Raw genomic sequence first — 17,709 nt, 5'->3', positions numbered from 1 at the left:
GTAATAAAAGCGATGCCGGTGTAATGCGTATTCTATGAAGATTGACTAGCTGGATTGGTCTCCAATTATTCAATAGCTGCTGTCAATCACAGTTAAAGATTCGCGGACTGGTAATGAGCACGACAGATCTGATGGACGAACGTAAATCGAGTTATGTGGAAATTGATACTTTTTGGTACAAAGCCTATTTTTCGTGTGTGGTTTGTTGAATTGTGGATTTTAAGCTGCAGAAACTGTTTGTGTTTTTACGAGTTTTCTTTGAGATTTTTTATGCATTGGTTTGCTTCTTTTATCGATTATTTGTTAAACAGATTAAATATGTTTTAATGACGAGATTTTGTAAATCGGCTTTAAAAGGTATGGATTCCTGCTTTTTCCAATGCACTGCTGAATAGATAATCCGCTGGGAATTAACTATATAATATCCAGAAATTGGGTAAGGTTGTTGAGACTATAAAAATAAAGAAGGGTGAAGATATCCAGCAAATGTGAAATTAATTAAAAAATAATAGATACACAGCATACACGTATTATTGAGGGTCACAAATTGCCATCAACGTATCCATGATAAGGAGTAATTTTTTTTATTCCAATAGGCTGGTTATGCAATATTTTTACCTGAACAACCTCTCAGATACTTCCTGATAAGTATACATAACGGTCGTGTTTGTGACAGTTTGTTGACAAACTTATGATAAAGCACATAGGAGTGAAGCCGTAAATGGAAAAAAATCTTTACGACTCCATCAAAGTCGAAGTTAGGAAGGCCATTCTTACTTTTACAGCTTTCCAAAGTATTCCACCATAAGGTTTTTCGCGGTAAAGTTATTATTTTTATCATCATTTTGTCCTTGATTTTTCCCATATTTTATATATCCTTGTGCTGCAGAGTAGGTACCTATGTTTAATAGTCGAATTTCTTAAGAGCTCGGTATAGATTATTTTCTGCACGAAAAGTGACATGTGAGAAAAAATAAACATTTTTAACTTTTAAATTTTCAAGTTCCATTCTGGCGTGTCAATTTCAGACTTCCGTATACTAAAGCCTTAAATAATTACTACATAATTTAGTATAATTTTTCGTCTATGATTATAGAGCAATTACTGTCGTGCGAGCAAATGTTTAATTTCCCACTCACAAATTTTTAATGTATGATTAATTCTTGTTTTGAATTTTCAGTGAAAGAAAAATATAAAATATTTTGTGTACTTCCCACTTAGGAAGCACAGTAATGGAAGCTATCGAATATTCTTTTTCGTTTTCAGATTTTTTGTTGGTTTTTGAACCGCCACTGCCTGGTCGTTGAAATGCCTATTAAATTCTTACCATTCTCTGTGATCCCTATCTAAAAGCTCTTGCATTTTTGAATATGCAAAAGATTTTTAAATTATTTACTTTTACATTTATATTTTTGTATTTATATTTGTCTTTCTGTTATTATTTCATATCGAATCAAAATTTGATAAAATGGTTTATTTTCCGAGTGATATGCCATACGCGGTATGTGTAAACAAATGTTTCTTAATTAGATTTCATTATTTGAATCTGCAGTAGAATTGTCGGCTATAAAAGGACTAAAATGGTCGAATATATCGACACCCTAGAGAGATGTAAATTTAAAATTGAACAATCGGAAGGGTTTGTGTGATAGGATCAGTATAGGATTGAACCCTTGAGTAATTAAACATGGATAATGTAGCATTGATAATTATAATTAATGAGACCATATCCTTCCTATAAATGAGAAAGTAATTCTGGTCGTATATCACGGATTCACGGCAAAACCAAAAAATTAAATTGGTATGCAGACAGTGTAGCCTTTTTATCCAGGTGCGGCAAGTCATTCCTTCAGAACGGAGGTAGAACTACGGCAAACAGCTGGTACAACATAAAAATGTACTGTAAATAAGTCTCAAGTCTGGCTGTTTTTGCAATAAATTAAGTTTGAAAAATTTATATCTTCTATCTTCGAGCAGTAAGCAAAGTTATGATGTAAATAGAGTTTTATAACAACTACCTAACTTTAACAGTTATATTGTTTTAGAAGGTAATAAAACTTTTTTCATATATAACTTTTTACGTAGGAACATGTACCTATTCGTGTACAATCTTCAGATAAGAGCAACGTTCTCTTCTATTTTAAACATACATTTATTTATGAAAAGTTATTGGTCTCTTGGCAATTTTCCAGAAAGATTGATTTATCATTCACACTTCTGTTCGTAACCTTTTCAATTAAAATACACATTGTAAATGGCGGGGTGTTGGCAGAGTTTATTTTAAATAGAATTAGAAAGTCCACTTTAGCACGGTTCTAAGGAGCTACTTTTCTGACTGTAATATTTCTGTAAAAAGTATACTGCTATGCATGCAATTGAAAAATAAATAAATGGCAGATTATAATGACCAATGAATTGGTGATTTAAAGGGAATTGAGGTGTTTCATAATTTGAAGTTATAACACAAATTAGAGAGGCAACCTCGTTAAAATCGAAAATAAGTTACATAATATCTATGTGAATATGTCTGTCATGTCTTTTTCCCGGAAAGCTTACACTTACATTGAATATGTAACATCATTATTTGTGGAACCAGGTCATTTAGATATTTTGAAAAATACACGATCATTTCCAGTACGCGATACCACATATTAATACTTTACATTTAGACGCTATTGAAAATCATTCTGTATTTCTGATCATATGGGATTCCTGATACCCATCGACAAAGCGACCTTTTAAAGATCGAGATCTTAAAAGCAATTACGTGCTAATTATACTGTTAAAATAAAAGACATTTGTTATGAATTTATCGTTTTTTATTTCGATATGCGCTATGGGACCGAGTAACAGTAGGTAATTTATATGGTATTTTTAACTATAACTGGCGAAATGGAAATGGTATTTTGAAAAATTTACTATCGTGTCAATTCATCATTATCTTCAAAAAGACTACCGAGAAATTTTCTAACGAACTAATAGGTTCCGTATTGTGACGTATTCTTTGCAAATAAACAAAGAAAAAAATAATTCCTATATATTTTTCTAAGCGACATTCAACGCAATAAAAATAACACTGATTAATAGGTCTGTATCGTAGATTAGAATTCTTGTTCTTAGGGCTGATTTTTCAATCGCCAGATAACTTCTATCTGAGGAATATTTTTAACGTTTTGACAGCTTTTGTATGAAAAATATGTCAAACCGCCATATTTATTCCTCAGATAGAAGTTAACTGATGATTGCAAAATCAGCCCTTAGTTGAATAAATGATACAAATTCTATTTGTTTCATCTCGGCGCTGGTCGTTTTTCATCGTTTTGTTTTATCCACTGCGACTGCTTCTACTAATTAAATTGTGATCACTTTAAAAATAAAAACGTGGGAGGATATTAAGTTATTTTTCTTCTTTGAAAGGTTTGATTTGACTAGGTATTGTTATCAGTAAAAATACGTTTCTTCAGAATGCTGTATAATTCTTTGTTTAAAAATGGACTACATTTCTCTGATTTATTTGAGGTACATAACACATCCGACTTTAATTGACTGAAAGTAATTCTCAACGCAATTAATACTAGAACTTGATCTCTACTTCAACGAAAATCAAAATGTTTACACTCAATAAGCCGTGTTAAATTCAATTTATCTCAAGTTTAGTTAAAGCGACAGACCCCAACTGTGTACAAAATTTACCCCGATTTGAATTACTTGGGGTCGAAGTGACCCTTGACGAGTGAGCTCAAATGACCAACGTATACGGTGAGGCCGCAAATCTGCTTTTGATTCCGTTCTGTAATTAACGTTACAAGGGTTTAAAGGCTTACAAATACCTACGTATGAGTTTTGTATTGTTTACTTAATGAAAAGGAATTGATAATGTTAATAAAAGGTTTTCGCAAAGTGCCAAGTGTGTGTTTATGTTTAAGTTCGAAAGTAACCTTAGCAGTTTTTTTTACACGACATCTAATCAGCGAACTGATTTCTCAGTTATGATTTAAATTCTACATATTGTAGCTCAATATGAAACAAGTGTACCTAGATGACTTATATAAACGACATGAAAACCCCGAATTGAGAATTTCCTCCGTTTTGAGACTTAGCAAACCGCACAGGTTATTTTTATTCTTCCTAATTTCATCCATAAAAACCTTTAGAGAAAGAAATGCAATTCTTCAATTGAAACAGACCACAAAAGCCTCTGGGTGGAAAGTTCTGTGTGAAATAAACTTCGCTCTTTCGAACGCCTGTTTATCTGTTCAACAACTTTTCAAACAAGGTTCCGTACGTTTCTGAAAGTGTTTTTGTGTATTCTCTGTAGAAATGAGATGATGACATGTGGTGGTGTACTCGTATAGAAGTTTTGAAGGAACAGAATATCTTTGTTGTTCAATGGTTCCTTTTTCTTTTAAGTGTATGCTGAGACTGTTGTGTAACGATACCTAATGATCATTATGTTGTTTTTTTTTAATCGTTATAAATTTTAAGGGTTTGTCTGTAGGTGTATGGTAAACGTAGCTTTTTATCTCCTTCATATAAAATATCTTCGTCACGTGGTTTGATCGCTTATATTTGAAACGTCTTTTATGACATTTTTCTCTTCAAATCTATTAATTTATGATTTAATGAAAATATTTTACCTATAATATCTGTATTTTTATTTTACTTCTCACTTATATTTGTTTATGTGTAGGTGGTTCCTTTATCGGTGACTTTGTCCTTATTATACGCTAACGTCTTTGAGCATCATATTTATAATTACTAGCTGTTGCCCGCAACTTCGTCTGCGTGGGCAATATAGAATAGTCAAAATACTACTTATCCCGTAGGTGCATTCTTTCACGTGACAGTATAATTAGGATTAGCACTTAGTAGCAGTCGCATAGATTCATTGATCAAGGTTGTGTTGTGGATGTGACCATTTATCTAAACAAAAGAAGTAAAGTTTGTGACGTTGTGAATATCTCTGGATCTAGTCAGCCAATTTGGAAAATTATAACGTATGGTGCGTAAGTAATTTTCACAGGAAACAGTTATAATCTACATATGTCTATATGCTTTGAGTCTGACAAAGCTGTCATTTGTACATTTTCTGCAGCTGCTGCGACTAATTAGAAGCCAGGAAGTCTGTCAGTCTTACCATGGATATCGTCTTGTGTAGTTGACTGGATTGAAGGTAGCTAGATAGGTAGTCGCTCCAAGCAAAATATTGGTACTCAAACAGATTTGGTGACTGGAAGCCAACACCAACATAGTTGGGGAATAGCTGGATGGATGATAAAATGAGTCATCATCATCAGCAGGCGCATAGGGTAGGATAGTTTCACTACTGGGGAGAAACACTTGTATGACGGGGATTTTCTGTGCACTTACTCACTATGGTAAGGCTGACCCCACATTAGGCGTGCGCGATCCTCGGGCGTGTGAGTAGCGCGGGCGTCGCGAGCGCGCTGCGTGATCGTCGCGATTTGCTGCCCTACGGCATGTGCACGCGAGCACGCGGCGCTCGAGTTGCGTTCTTATCCCTTCGCCCGCTATCCCCGCCACCCGCTAAACGCCTTAGCAGTTAAACGTCAAGGAGAGCGGCACGTGCGCGCCGCGAGCGCGCTGTAGGTAAATGCCGCAGGGCAGCAAAACGCGACGCACGCGCGGCGCCCGCGCTTCTCACACGCCCGAGTTCGTACTTGAAACCTGCAGTTTTGCCAAGATTTTCAAAATGTACGCTTGCAATTTGTCATTTCTTGGTGGAGCCAGCAAATCGAAAGAAACATAAGTGTTGTATACTGTGCGTCACTACCGCACACACCGGGAAAATTTCGCTCTTGCGGAAGACGTTTATATACCATATTTTGTGTCACACAGGACGACAGTATCCACCGAAACACTTTCAAAGATCTGATGAACGAACAAATCAGACCTGACTTGGTCACCTGGGGCCAATCAGAGCTCTATGAAGCGATCATATGCTTTGGCTCCTACTGTTATTGCGGTTTCTGAAAATTTATTCACCTCATTCAACGATGAATGTAATTCTGATGGTACTATTAAGAACACTTGCTTAGCGCAGAAGCTGACGTTGGCAGGTCGACTCTTTGACTTCTCGAATAGGATACCATTGGTTTTTGTGCAATGCACACCTGCAATGCATGCTGGATTAGGATAGGATACAGGTGGATAGGATTTGCAACAGAAAACAATTCTGTCTTTGTGATTGAATGACATCAAACGTAGTTTTATATAAAAGGTGTTTTTTTAGACTTGGCTCGGGTCCTACTGAGACTGTTCGTAATCGTGACCAGTGTATTTGCGATCAGAAGTTGAAAGTAAGCATGTCTCTGGTATGCGACGCGCAATGTGTTCGTTTTCAGACGCATAAAGCATTTTACGTGTGTATGGTATTAAATCGAGAAAGCTCCCATTTCTTATGTGCACTTTGTATCTGGGCTTGTTCTTAAAGCTACAGAATCCTACATTACCTACCTACCTCACGCTTAGCAGCGCTTGCGAGAGACAGATCCTCATTTCTTCTAGGATTAAGTTTACATATTTTGCATCAGAAAAAATAATTAAGGTCTACTTAATACTACTCACTCAAAGTAATTTGTTTTAAGGCCACCACATTAGTGGAAGATAAGCTAAACTATGTTTATGAAAAAATCCTGATATGAACTCCATCTGTAACTTTAAATGATAATTAATTGTTATACTACTAGTCATCATTTTTGACATAATGTTCAAAAAATTATTTAGATGGCACCGTTTTAAATTTGGTTGAGAACTATTAATTTTCCTTTCATCAAGGTAATAATTATAATTGGATTTTGATGTGGCACGGCAAACTGACAAACACTATTGAAATGTCTATCGAAAAATTACACTAAGTGTTAAAATATGGTGAATAACGGAAAATACACAACTCCATCTGTTGAAATAATAATCCTCTATAAAGAATGTATGGTAATTTATTGTCATTTACCACCTCGCTCCTTTGTCAAATTTTATGTATTTTATTTAACACAGATTACCACAGATGGAGCTACTTTAACCTTGGCTAAACAAAATTTTCATTTTTTTTTCTTCCGAAGTTACTTATGAAGGTGTGATTTTCTATGTAAAGATTAATAGGCCGATCAACTAATATAAGTACAACATTCAAATGTACAGTTTTGACAAACAGATTGCGTGTCGTAATATTTTACATCTTGAATTCACAAAATTAATCATATCTTTTGATAGAGTGAATCAATTTCGATGAAACAAAAACTAAGTAATACCCCAAGTTACGTAGAATTTTTGTATATAAGCATTGTCTGCATTGAATTCGTAGATTTTACGTGAATCCCGAACGAACAAACAGATAAACAGACAAACAGACAAAAATGATGGAAATGGGTTCTGTTAGTTATCCTTTAACATGCTGGCTATTTTTTTTGTCAATTTCTTCAATGTACAAAAATTACTTTTCTACAGATTTATTATATGTATAGATTTGTGAGATTATTTTGAGAAATGTTTATTTACATAGACAATGTAGGCGAAGAAAAAAAGGTTCTTAATAAGATAATCTATTTATAGTTAATTAAGATTATGGTTCCATGAATGAATTATTTTTATCCTACAGACAGCCAAAAAACTCGACTTCTATTTACGTACAAACAGCAAAAATACAAGACACTTAAAACCTTTTGGGAGCAAATAGAAAAAGGCTGCCTAGACATAATAAATATACCTATTTAAAAATAAAGGCGTATCAACTTAAGGCTATCTTATTACTCTCTGGTTTCAGTTTACTTACTGAATGAGAATAAAGGTTTAACTTCAAATTACGGATAATTTAGCTTTTAGTCTGGCAATCTTTTCAACACTAGGCTAGCTTTTTAAGCAAGTATTGAAGTTTTTAATGTAAAATACATATTAAAGCTCCTGTTTTCAAATGATCATAAAAAACTGTCAAAAAGAAATTGCTTTTACCTAAAACGATAAGAAATGAAAATAAAGGAGTATATATTCATTATCTTTGTAAATTGAGATCTGATTGGAATTCTTTTTAGAATTTTCAGCAGCGCCATTTTGCGGTAATTTCCAAATTGGTATTTATTATTCAAAGCTTGATCAGATAAGAAGGCTAAAATCTAAATTATGTTCTAGACATTTACCTTTATTAGATAATTTATAAATTAAAGGAATAAATCGTTTATAAAGTTGATCTCAACTGTAAATAGAAAATCTAAACTGTAACTTAATAAACCTTGTAATAGCGTAAGAAGATATAACCAGTATTTTTCCTATCAACTACAAAATCTAGCACTAGGCATTGCAAGAAAATGAAAGATAAACAATCTACCTTTTTTAATAGAGCGTTTTCCCGGCCAGTTACCCAGCCAGTGTAGTTTCTAGACTTTTCTTCCCTATGAGACTATATCTTTGGGACAGTGCACCCAGTTTTTAAATTTTCATTGGAACCTCCAGTATCAACCAGTAATAACTACACTATCAGTCAAATAAAAAACCCGTTACTAGTATTAAAATTAAAATTTCTTAACATCACTTACCGGTTTTGGTTAAACTATTACCCCAAATTGTTCCTGATGGAGCTAAATTGTCGAGACTTATATCGTGTCCCTAGCCCGTCGTGATGAAATCAATTCTGTTGCGTAAACCGAGCCGCGTTGAGACAATTTAGACGATAGGCGTTTAGCAAATTGACTCAGACGCTGTACAAATCCCTGTTATTGGGGCACCATGTTTTATTTGTTCATAGGTTGACGTACTACGCACCATGTGTGTTAGGTTAGACAGGCAGTCGCTCCTTGTAAAACACTGGTACTCAGCTGCAGCTGGTTAGACTGAAAACCGACTTCAACATAGTCGGGAAAAGGCTCGGGAGATGATGACATCAGAGATGTGGAGTTTCTGTTACCTTTTGCTTAGGTAGGAAATCATCAAGTGACTCCTCCCGCTTTGGTTGCTTTGTGAGGGAGTGTCAGACTCTTACTGACTAAAACCCTTCATGTTTATTCTTAAGCCCTTTGCGTACCAGGGCCGCGGTAACGCTTTCGAACAATCTCGCAGCCCCAGCAGTCTTTGGCCCTGGTGGGCCCCACTGGGGTTTGCCAATTGACCCAGCTGTACAAATCCCTGTTATTGGAGCACACGACAATGTTTTATTTGTTCCTAGATTGATGTACTACGTGATGCGGAGTTTGTGTTACCTTACGTACGCTTTATTGTAGGCTTTCAATCAATCAAGTCGGTTTACCAGTCTAGTGCACGGGACAATTTATTTTCTAAAAATATTCTCGTAGGTACAGGTGGGTTGAAGTTTCCTATTTTTAGATAATTGCTGTTGTTAATATTAAAACTCAAAATTGTTCCCTACAATTTTATTTTAGAGGTACATAATATAGTTTTATAAAGGATTATCTGCGTAAAGTTGTACCTCTCTGTTGAAGCAATTTCTAGGTATCAACACCGCCATAAAATAGATCATTGGATAATATCGTGAAGAGATCAACTCAAGTCTTATTCACTTTATGACTTGTAATGGGTCAAATAGAAGAAAAATCTGACTTATATCCGTATTCCCTATCGGAAGCATAAAGAAAACTAATTACAATCTTAAAACATAAGCCGAAATAAATGCTAACTAGCTCATAATTATGACTCTAACGTGTTTTTGTTCATAAATCTTCTTTCAACAACTTTATCTCCGAATCTAATTAAGATGTGATGTGTTTACAGCTCTATTCCACATCCAATGTTTTTCCAATGCCACGGAATGTTTCTGTAACCGCCGACGTGTTTACTGAAGTGTGAATTAAAAAGTAAATCGCAGTAGTTTGAAACTGGGACATGTAACTCTTCACTTTGTTTACTCTGGCTCCAAACATTTGATAATGATGAAAGGGACGCGGGCAAATTGTGATTTCGTAACACCTAGATGTCCGTCACTTGCCGTCTATCATCGGGCGATTTCGTTTTGTAACCGAGCACAGCAGTGTATGTAAATAAATAAGGTCGAAGGTGTTGGATTGCAGCCAGTCGGGAAGTGAGAATTTCAAAGTTTTCATTTTCTTGGCTAGAATATTCTAATGTGTGTATTCTTTTACACGTGGACGGTTGAAGGGCAATGTAGGGAAAGGCGTTGGATTTTAACTGGACTTTGATATATGGCATGACCTCGTAGTTCCGCCTATCTTTTTGTCTATCTATACCTAACTGCTAAGCTTTTTTAAGACTTACCGTCAGTTGCACAAAGCTTCTTTAAAGTTAATGCTTCTTTAAATCTAAGTATGTCAACAAGATAAAAAGTGTCAGCAATAGATTTAATGAAGCTTTAACTTTAATGGAGCTTTCTGCAACTGGCGGTACCTATGTTACTTTTGTTCCTTTTTACATATATAGTATTAGATAGTATCAGTAAGGAAAAACATGCATAAATGGGGGTGATTCGTTTTCTTCTTCAGTAGTCTAATCTACTCAACAAAACACACAAAACAATTGCACTAATACCAAAAACAGTCGGCAATCGATCACTTATCTGTCCCGCATCGAAGTTGGGAACTAGTCTAAACTGGATCGAGAACATTCGGGGCCAAGCTCACTTGTAACTGGAACGCCATTTCTCTCAATTAACTTTGTGTGCAAGTTAAACAGCTTGTTCACTTATCCCCCATTAGTAGGTTTTAATTGCCAAGTGAATTTGGTGGTACTGAATTTGCAGTTCGGAGTTTTAGGTAGGTAAACCTAGGTGATTTTGACTTTGACTTGGTGATCGAGAGGTTTAAATCTGTTGGTATTTTATTTCAAACTCATTGAACACCGAAAAGTGCTTAAGGGATTTTTCTCATGGACATTTCGTTCTACAGTTTTATAATTGCTGTTCAATCGACGGCATTATGCTCATTATCATTAGTACACAAACCAGTTATATAAAGAGGCACATACCTACCTTCCTACTTTTGTATTTGTAAAGTGCCTCAAAACTACTACGTCTGAAATGAATCATTAACATTTACAAACTTTAGGAACCACTATCAAATACATAATTTCACGTGAATAGATTTTATTATAAACAGACAGAAATTATGCACTTGTAAACTTCAGACATAAGATTTATGCATGTTTCTGTGTTGACGTGTGTGTTGTGGGTTTTTGATGGCACTATGTACTACTGTAAGATGAATTTGTGCCACTTCTAGGTGATATAACTCTGTGTAGTTTTCTTTCTTGGCAGACTTTTAAAGCTTTGGAGCTATTGCAATGCGGGTTGCGTTAGTGCACTGTCACAAGATATATTGGTTTTTAGAACCATGTTCAAGTTATGATATTGGTTTTGAGAAATCATCGGAGGACCGGAATTATGTCCTACCACAGCCTCATAGATAGGAAACATGATTAAACGTTATGAATAAAACGAATTCGTGTACATATGATGGCGGGTCTCTGACAACTGCGAATGAAGGTGAACCTTGGGGAGGCCTTTGTCTAGCAGTGGTCGTCTTTTGGTTGAACCGAAATGTATAAAAAATATAGCAAAAATAGAATCCACAAAAGTTCAAGCCAAAGTTTAAATATTTGCAGAAGTTAAGACTAAGCAGATGTATAACGTTAGTGCGGTGATCAATACATCATTATATTATGATAAAGATGGGCTAATTAATCGCTAAGAGAATTATGAGCTGTAGGCTGGAATATATCGCGTGATGAAAGACGTAATTATGTATGTTGAACGCAAGTTATGAAATGCGTAAGAATGAGTGTGCACTTACTGTCTGTATTTTGAATTGTGCCAACAAAGAAAATGTTATGTTAATACCTATGTAAAAAGTTCACGAAGTAGGAGTTAGTTAGGTATGCTTTTAAATATAATAAAGCTGAAATGTTTGTTTGTTTGTACAGGAACAAGTGAGTGATAGATGATAGCGAGGCTCTAGGATACTTTTTAGTTGGGTGCACAAAGTATAGTTCCCTCGGGACACGAGTGAAACCGCTGTTGGCATCTATGTAGTATCATAGATCATGGCCATTTTGTTAACTTTACTGTATATCAGTAGTTTTTTTAGAATTAAAGTAGTAATTCCAGCATTTATTTAACTATATTTTGAACCGTCTTCGGATTTTATAATAACCTCATAGATACGATAAACCGTTTTTGGCAAAAGTTGCTTGTAAGTGCTTTTAGAACAGTATTTGGGTAGAATAGGCGCTTAAAACTTCTGGTGAGTTGGAACCGGATTGTAATTTTAACCAGAATAAATAATATCTGAACTTGTAAGACGGATAAAACTTGGGAAGTGCGGATCATGTGATATTCGAGTTGGCAGCGCTATTGTAAACATACCGAGGAGATTATCTGAGCTTTCGATATTATTTCAGAGATTTTGTTTCAACAAATACTAAGTATTTAAAATTATAAAGAAATAATAAAATGTCTCAGTGCTTTATTAATATTAATTTTGTAATATCTATGTCCCTAGGTGAATTTATAAAATCAGATTCGAAAAATATTTCTAATTTTATGAGCCTCTGGGGGAAGGCGCATAAAATAAAAATGAAAAAAAAAGACTAACTTTCTTAGCTAGACTATTAGTAGGTATATTATATGTCCTTTTTAACATTGAAGGTAACCTTGTTTGTCTATTTTAACCCTTAAATAGCTGAAGCTTTTTGGATGTTTTTATGCCAAAACTTGGAGGAAGATGCTTGCAATAAACTATTCCTTGTCAGTGTTCAGAAACATATATTTGCTGTCGTTTCACTTTCCTAACTAAACTCACTTTATAAATAAAACTGGCATATAAAACTTACTAAAACATGCAACATCCATCTTGCAATGAAAGGAACCCTTTGTCACAGTTTTGTCGAGCAAAATAAACAAAATAAACATTGCATCAGCCAGGGGGTTATTTATAGACATTTTTATGTTTATATAAAAAAGTTACGACAATAAACATAATGTATGAATGCTGTATTCTTTTGTTTCTTTTATTTTGTGACATGAGTGTAAAAATAGACAAAATAAGCTACGTATTTCTGAATCATATCTTTAAAAATGTATCCTTTTAAAAATGCCCAGAGTTTCAGTATTCTGTAATAAATAGGCAGCTATTTGGAACTACTGAACCGCTCCTAAAAATTCTTTCACGTATAGCCCATGTTACCCTTTCATTTTCAGTACAGTTCACCAAATTAACTCTGAGCGATATATGTAGGTAGGCATTGTGGGCAAAAGCTAGTAGGTATCTGGAAAATACACGCGGTAATATTTTAGCAGCCTGTATAACATAAAATCGTTATTCTAGACATGACATGGTGTCACTATAATGCTTTTTCACATGTACACCTCTAAAAAGATTACTCTGCTTTTTAAATTTTATAAAAACAATGATACATATTTTTAAGGCATGGGTACACTTATGAAAACTCTCAAAACTCAATAGGTATACTTTAAGTTCAAAAGAAAAACTTAAAAACGAATATTTAAAATTGCTACCGAAATTAACTCGACTGCACTTAAGACACAGTTAAAAATATTAAATCGGCTAGTACTTACTTAACTATCTCAATGCAATAACTATATTATTTTGCACCCGTAAACGACAAAATGCTGAAACCAGGCATTTATATTTTTGATACTTTTTCTTTTATTCCTGTTTAGATCGTAATAAGTATTTTACAACGCAGGTTGTTATTCAAAGGTTTTATTATATAATTGTCTATTCAAAGTTGTAACCCATTGTACTTTCTTTGTGGCCTCTATAATGTAAGTACTTGTTTACTTATTTATTTAATGGCATTTTGACTTCGAACATTGAACGAACTGGAGTCGCTATGAGCACAGATCTTTCGGCGAAAATGGCTGCTCGTTCACGCGCATAGAGCGTTGTAATAAATAGTTGCTTATTGGTCACGCGTGAACTTTAAAATACATGGAGAAGTACGCTACGAATAATAAATAAATACAGGCATACACCCGACGTATGTACACATGTGGGTACAGAACAGCACAGTCAGCATATCAAGCTACTTTAATCTGCAAAATTTTCCCAGTCAAAACTGAACTTTATACTTTAGAGTTAAGATTTATAGGTAGTAGTGAATGATGTGCTGGCGTCCGTACATGCGACCACTACCGTCAGATGGATGGCACAGCAACGGCGTCTCCATTCAGTTGAATGCTCTAAGCATTTTCTTATTGAGCAATCTCACTTAATTTACTGTTGAACATAAAATTTATAGTCAATTACCTTTTGTCTGTTCTTGTAAACAAATCGTTGTTTGTATAGAACGAGTTTAAAGTTTAGATTGATAGGCTCCGGTGTTGTTTTGTTTGGAGGTGATAGCCTTTTAAATAATATAGTTCTTTCATTGTATTATGTCAATATTTTTATGGTAGGTATTTGAAAGGGTTGATGTAATCTAAAATGTATCTATACTAATATTATGAAGAGGAGAACTTTGTTTGTTTGGTTGTAATGAATAGGATCAAAAACTAGTGGTCCATTTTAAAAAATTCTTTCACCATTCGAAAGCTACATAGGCTATATTTTATCCCGGCACGGGCAGTAGTTACCACGGGGCGCGGGTGAAACCGCGGGAAAACGGCTAGTTAATTATACAAAGCTAAAACTCGCAATGACTATTGGTCCGTTTTATTATTTTATTTTCCGCTTCAGAAAACCCATTTATCCATAAGGATATATATTTTTTATCTGTGTGTGCGAAGAAGTTCTTCAGGTCGGAACCATGGATTTGAGCTAGTTTCTTATAATGAAAGTAAAATATTATTCGTAACAAAATGTGTTGTACTCACCAAAGTGACTAAGTTCTGCTCTCGACGAAAACCTGAAAATAAAAAAGTTCATGAAACTTCAGATGACATACATAAATCTACAGTAATATTGTAAAGCTAAAGAGTTTGATTGTTTAATTGCTTGAACCTGCTAATCTCATAACCTCCTGATTCAGTTTCAAAAAGTCTTTAGTGTTAGACCATTTACCGAGAGAGGTTATAAGCTGCTGTTTATCTGGGTGCATAAACTAGTTCCCACGGGACGCGGACAAAACATAACTACAATAATTTTATTATAAGTTCAATTGTCATTAATAAAAACAATTAAAAAGTTAACTGTTCATAGAAAAACAAAACAATGTAACATGAACGTTTTGACAATAAAAACGTGGAATTATTCCAGCCTTGGTGCAAATTACGTGTAAATTGACGCAGTTTCTGTAAATAAACAAATTGATGGCCAGTTGTTTGTTTTAACTGGCGGGAAATGACATAATCGGTTCATGCTATTAATGAGATTAGGTGCCCTGTTTTTTGAATTTGTTTGTTTAGCTTTTTATAGTCCCACTGCTGGGGACAGGCATCCTCTTTCATGGAAAAAGGATTGAACAATAATCACCACGCTTGCTCAATGAGAGTTGGTGATTTCAGACATTACAATCTCGGTTTCCTCGAGATGTTTCCCTTCACCTTTAATCAGTCGTTTGGTGTCCAAGATATACTTAGAAAGCAGATACCATACAAAGTGGCAGTAGTAAGGGTGGTAGAAAAGTTGCATTGGTACTTGCCTGACCTTGAACTGAACCCACACTCATACTCAAGAGGTTGGTTCTTTGCCCACTAGGCCACCACGACTTGTTAATTGTTTTTGAGTAATTTTTAATTTTGGTTTTATATTGGGTCGGTATTGGCTATTCTTTAGAGAAGGTCTCGAAGGACTCTTGTCAAACAAAAGACGAGCGTGCCATTCTCACGAGAATTCAATTTCAGAATTGGTTAATTCAGCTTTTTTATAAAAATTAAGTATTAAAAGTTTTTTTTTTTTCGGAGCCGTGAATCGTATCAAACATACTTAATTGTTAATTGATTGATTGTACAAAGCTTGTTTACAATCTAAATTACACAACCTTTAAACCTTCGTTTTGAGAGTTGGTTATAAAGCTAACCTGCGTGAATTGGAACGTGACGGGTGCTAGTGTGTGATCCACCCTAATATTGGCTTTGCATTAGATGATTAGAGAGGTGACGTTTAGCGACGATACTGACGATTGATGAGGGTTTTAAAATGATTAATTAGCTGTGCGAAAACGTATGCAAACCCTATGGGTATTTTTAAAACCTTAAAAAAAGGTTTCACCATGATGAAAGACCGGTAAATAGGGGGATTTTGTTTTTTTCCGTTCAATATAAAATCAATCGCCGCATGTTAAAAAAAATAACGTTACTGAAGAGCTGCATCACGAATTTGTATTATTTTACAGGGAATTTTCATTTCAACATTTTATATACACACAAAATTCACGTGCCTTGGAAAGTAATTTGTAAAACATAAACCTCGTTCCACCAAAAGGGTTAAAAGCTATCCAATAATACGATTAATCACTCGCTTTGTTAAAAAAACGAAGCACGCGCAAGAAAAATCTGAACAACACCATTAAATTTATGAAAAGTAATCATTTACATACGTTGGTAATTGCGTAGATAGGAACGTTAGCGCTACCGATGTTCGAAATATAAATCTTACAACACCCACTGGGCTAGCCATCTATTTCAAACTGTACAAATTTAGCTGGAATTCTATTTTTAAAATAGTGCGCTTAGGTTTTTTTTGCCCATAGACAGATCAGACAGATTATTAAAAGTTATTATGTCTAGGCGCCATGTGGCTCTATGATCTATAGCTAGATATTTTACAATTACAAGCTTTTATTTACTTTCACCTGTCCCGTTGTCTGTAATCAAATCTTGCAACTTAAATTTGATCCACTTCCCGGTTTCCGATTGAGCTGAAATTTAGAATGCATGTATACATCGGATGACAATGCAATGTTATTGTGACATAGAGCTGATCTGATGATGGAGCTGGAAGGTGGCCATAGGAACTCCGTAATTAAATGATGCAATCCTATCGAGTTTGAGCTCATTAGATTCGTCTTGACAAGTACTTTGATACTATATGGTAACCAGGGTCTGATGATGGAGCCGGAAGGTGGCCATAGGAACTCCGTAATTAAACGACGCAACCCCATCGAGTTTGGGCTCATTGGATTAGTCTTGACAAGTACTTTGATACTATATGGTAACCAGGGTCTGATGATGGAGCCGGACGGTGGCCATAGGAACTCCGTAATTAAACGACGCAACCCCATCGAGTTTGGGCTCATTGGATTAGTCTTGACGAATACTTTGATACTATATGGTAACCAGGGTCTGATGATGGAGCCGGAAGGTGCCCATAGGAACTCCGTAATTAAACGACGCAACCCCATCGAGTTTGGGCTCATTGAATTAGTCTTGACAAGTACTTTGATACTATATGGTAACCAGGGTCTGATGTTGGAGCCGGAAGGTGGCCATAGGAACTCCGTAATTAAACGACGCAACCCCATCGAGTTTGGGCTCATTGGATTAGTCTTGACAAGTACTTTGATACTATATGGTAACCAGGGTCTGATGATGGAGCCGGAAGGTGGCCATAGGAACTCCGTAATTAAACGACGCAACCCTATCGAGGTTGGTCTCGTTTGATTCGTCTTGACGAGTCTCTTGCTTTCGTCCCATATTAATTATATATGATTGATTGGATGGATGACCCAATGCCAAGGTGAGCACGTGCCGAGGGCTTAATGGTATGACGGTGTATAAACATGTCTTGCCGCTAACGTTGCGACTCAGGGTACCAGGGCGAACCCTGTTGT

At 35.2% G+C, this 17,709-nt stretch overlaps 1 protein-coding gene across 6 annotated transcripts in view; it reads right to left on the bottom strand.

Moving 5' to 3' along the window:
• Positions 1-17,709, bottom strand: part of LOC110384010 (tachykinin-like peptides receptor 99D) — a 125,278-nt gene that overhangs the window by 51,435 nt on the left and 56,134 nt on the right. For 5 of the 6 annotated variants that reach the window (XM_021345023.3, XM_049838831.2, XM_049838830.2 and 2 more), the window contains one exon: positions 14,813-14,844. The exons of the other annotated variant lie outside the window; for it this stretch is intronic. The gene's annotated coding sequence lies outside the window, so the exon portion shown is untranslated. The remainder of the gene's footprint in view (positions 1-14,812; positions 14,845-17,709) is intronic. 6 annotated transcript variants of the gene reach the window in all.

The sequence above is a fragment of the Helicoverpa armigera genome, chromosome 12 (genome assembly GCF_030705265.1).
Source record: "Helicoverpa armigera isolate CAAS_96S chromosome 12, ASM3070526v1, whole genome shotgun sequence".
NCBI classification, from domain to species: Eukaryota; Metazoa; Arthropoda; class Insecta; order Lepidoptera; family Noctuidae; genus Helicoverpa; species Helicoverpa armigera.
The sequence above is the reverse complement of the archived record's forward strand: the minus strand, read 5'-3'. Positions and strand labels throughout refer to the sequence as shown.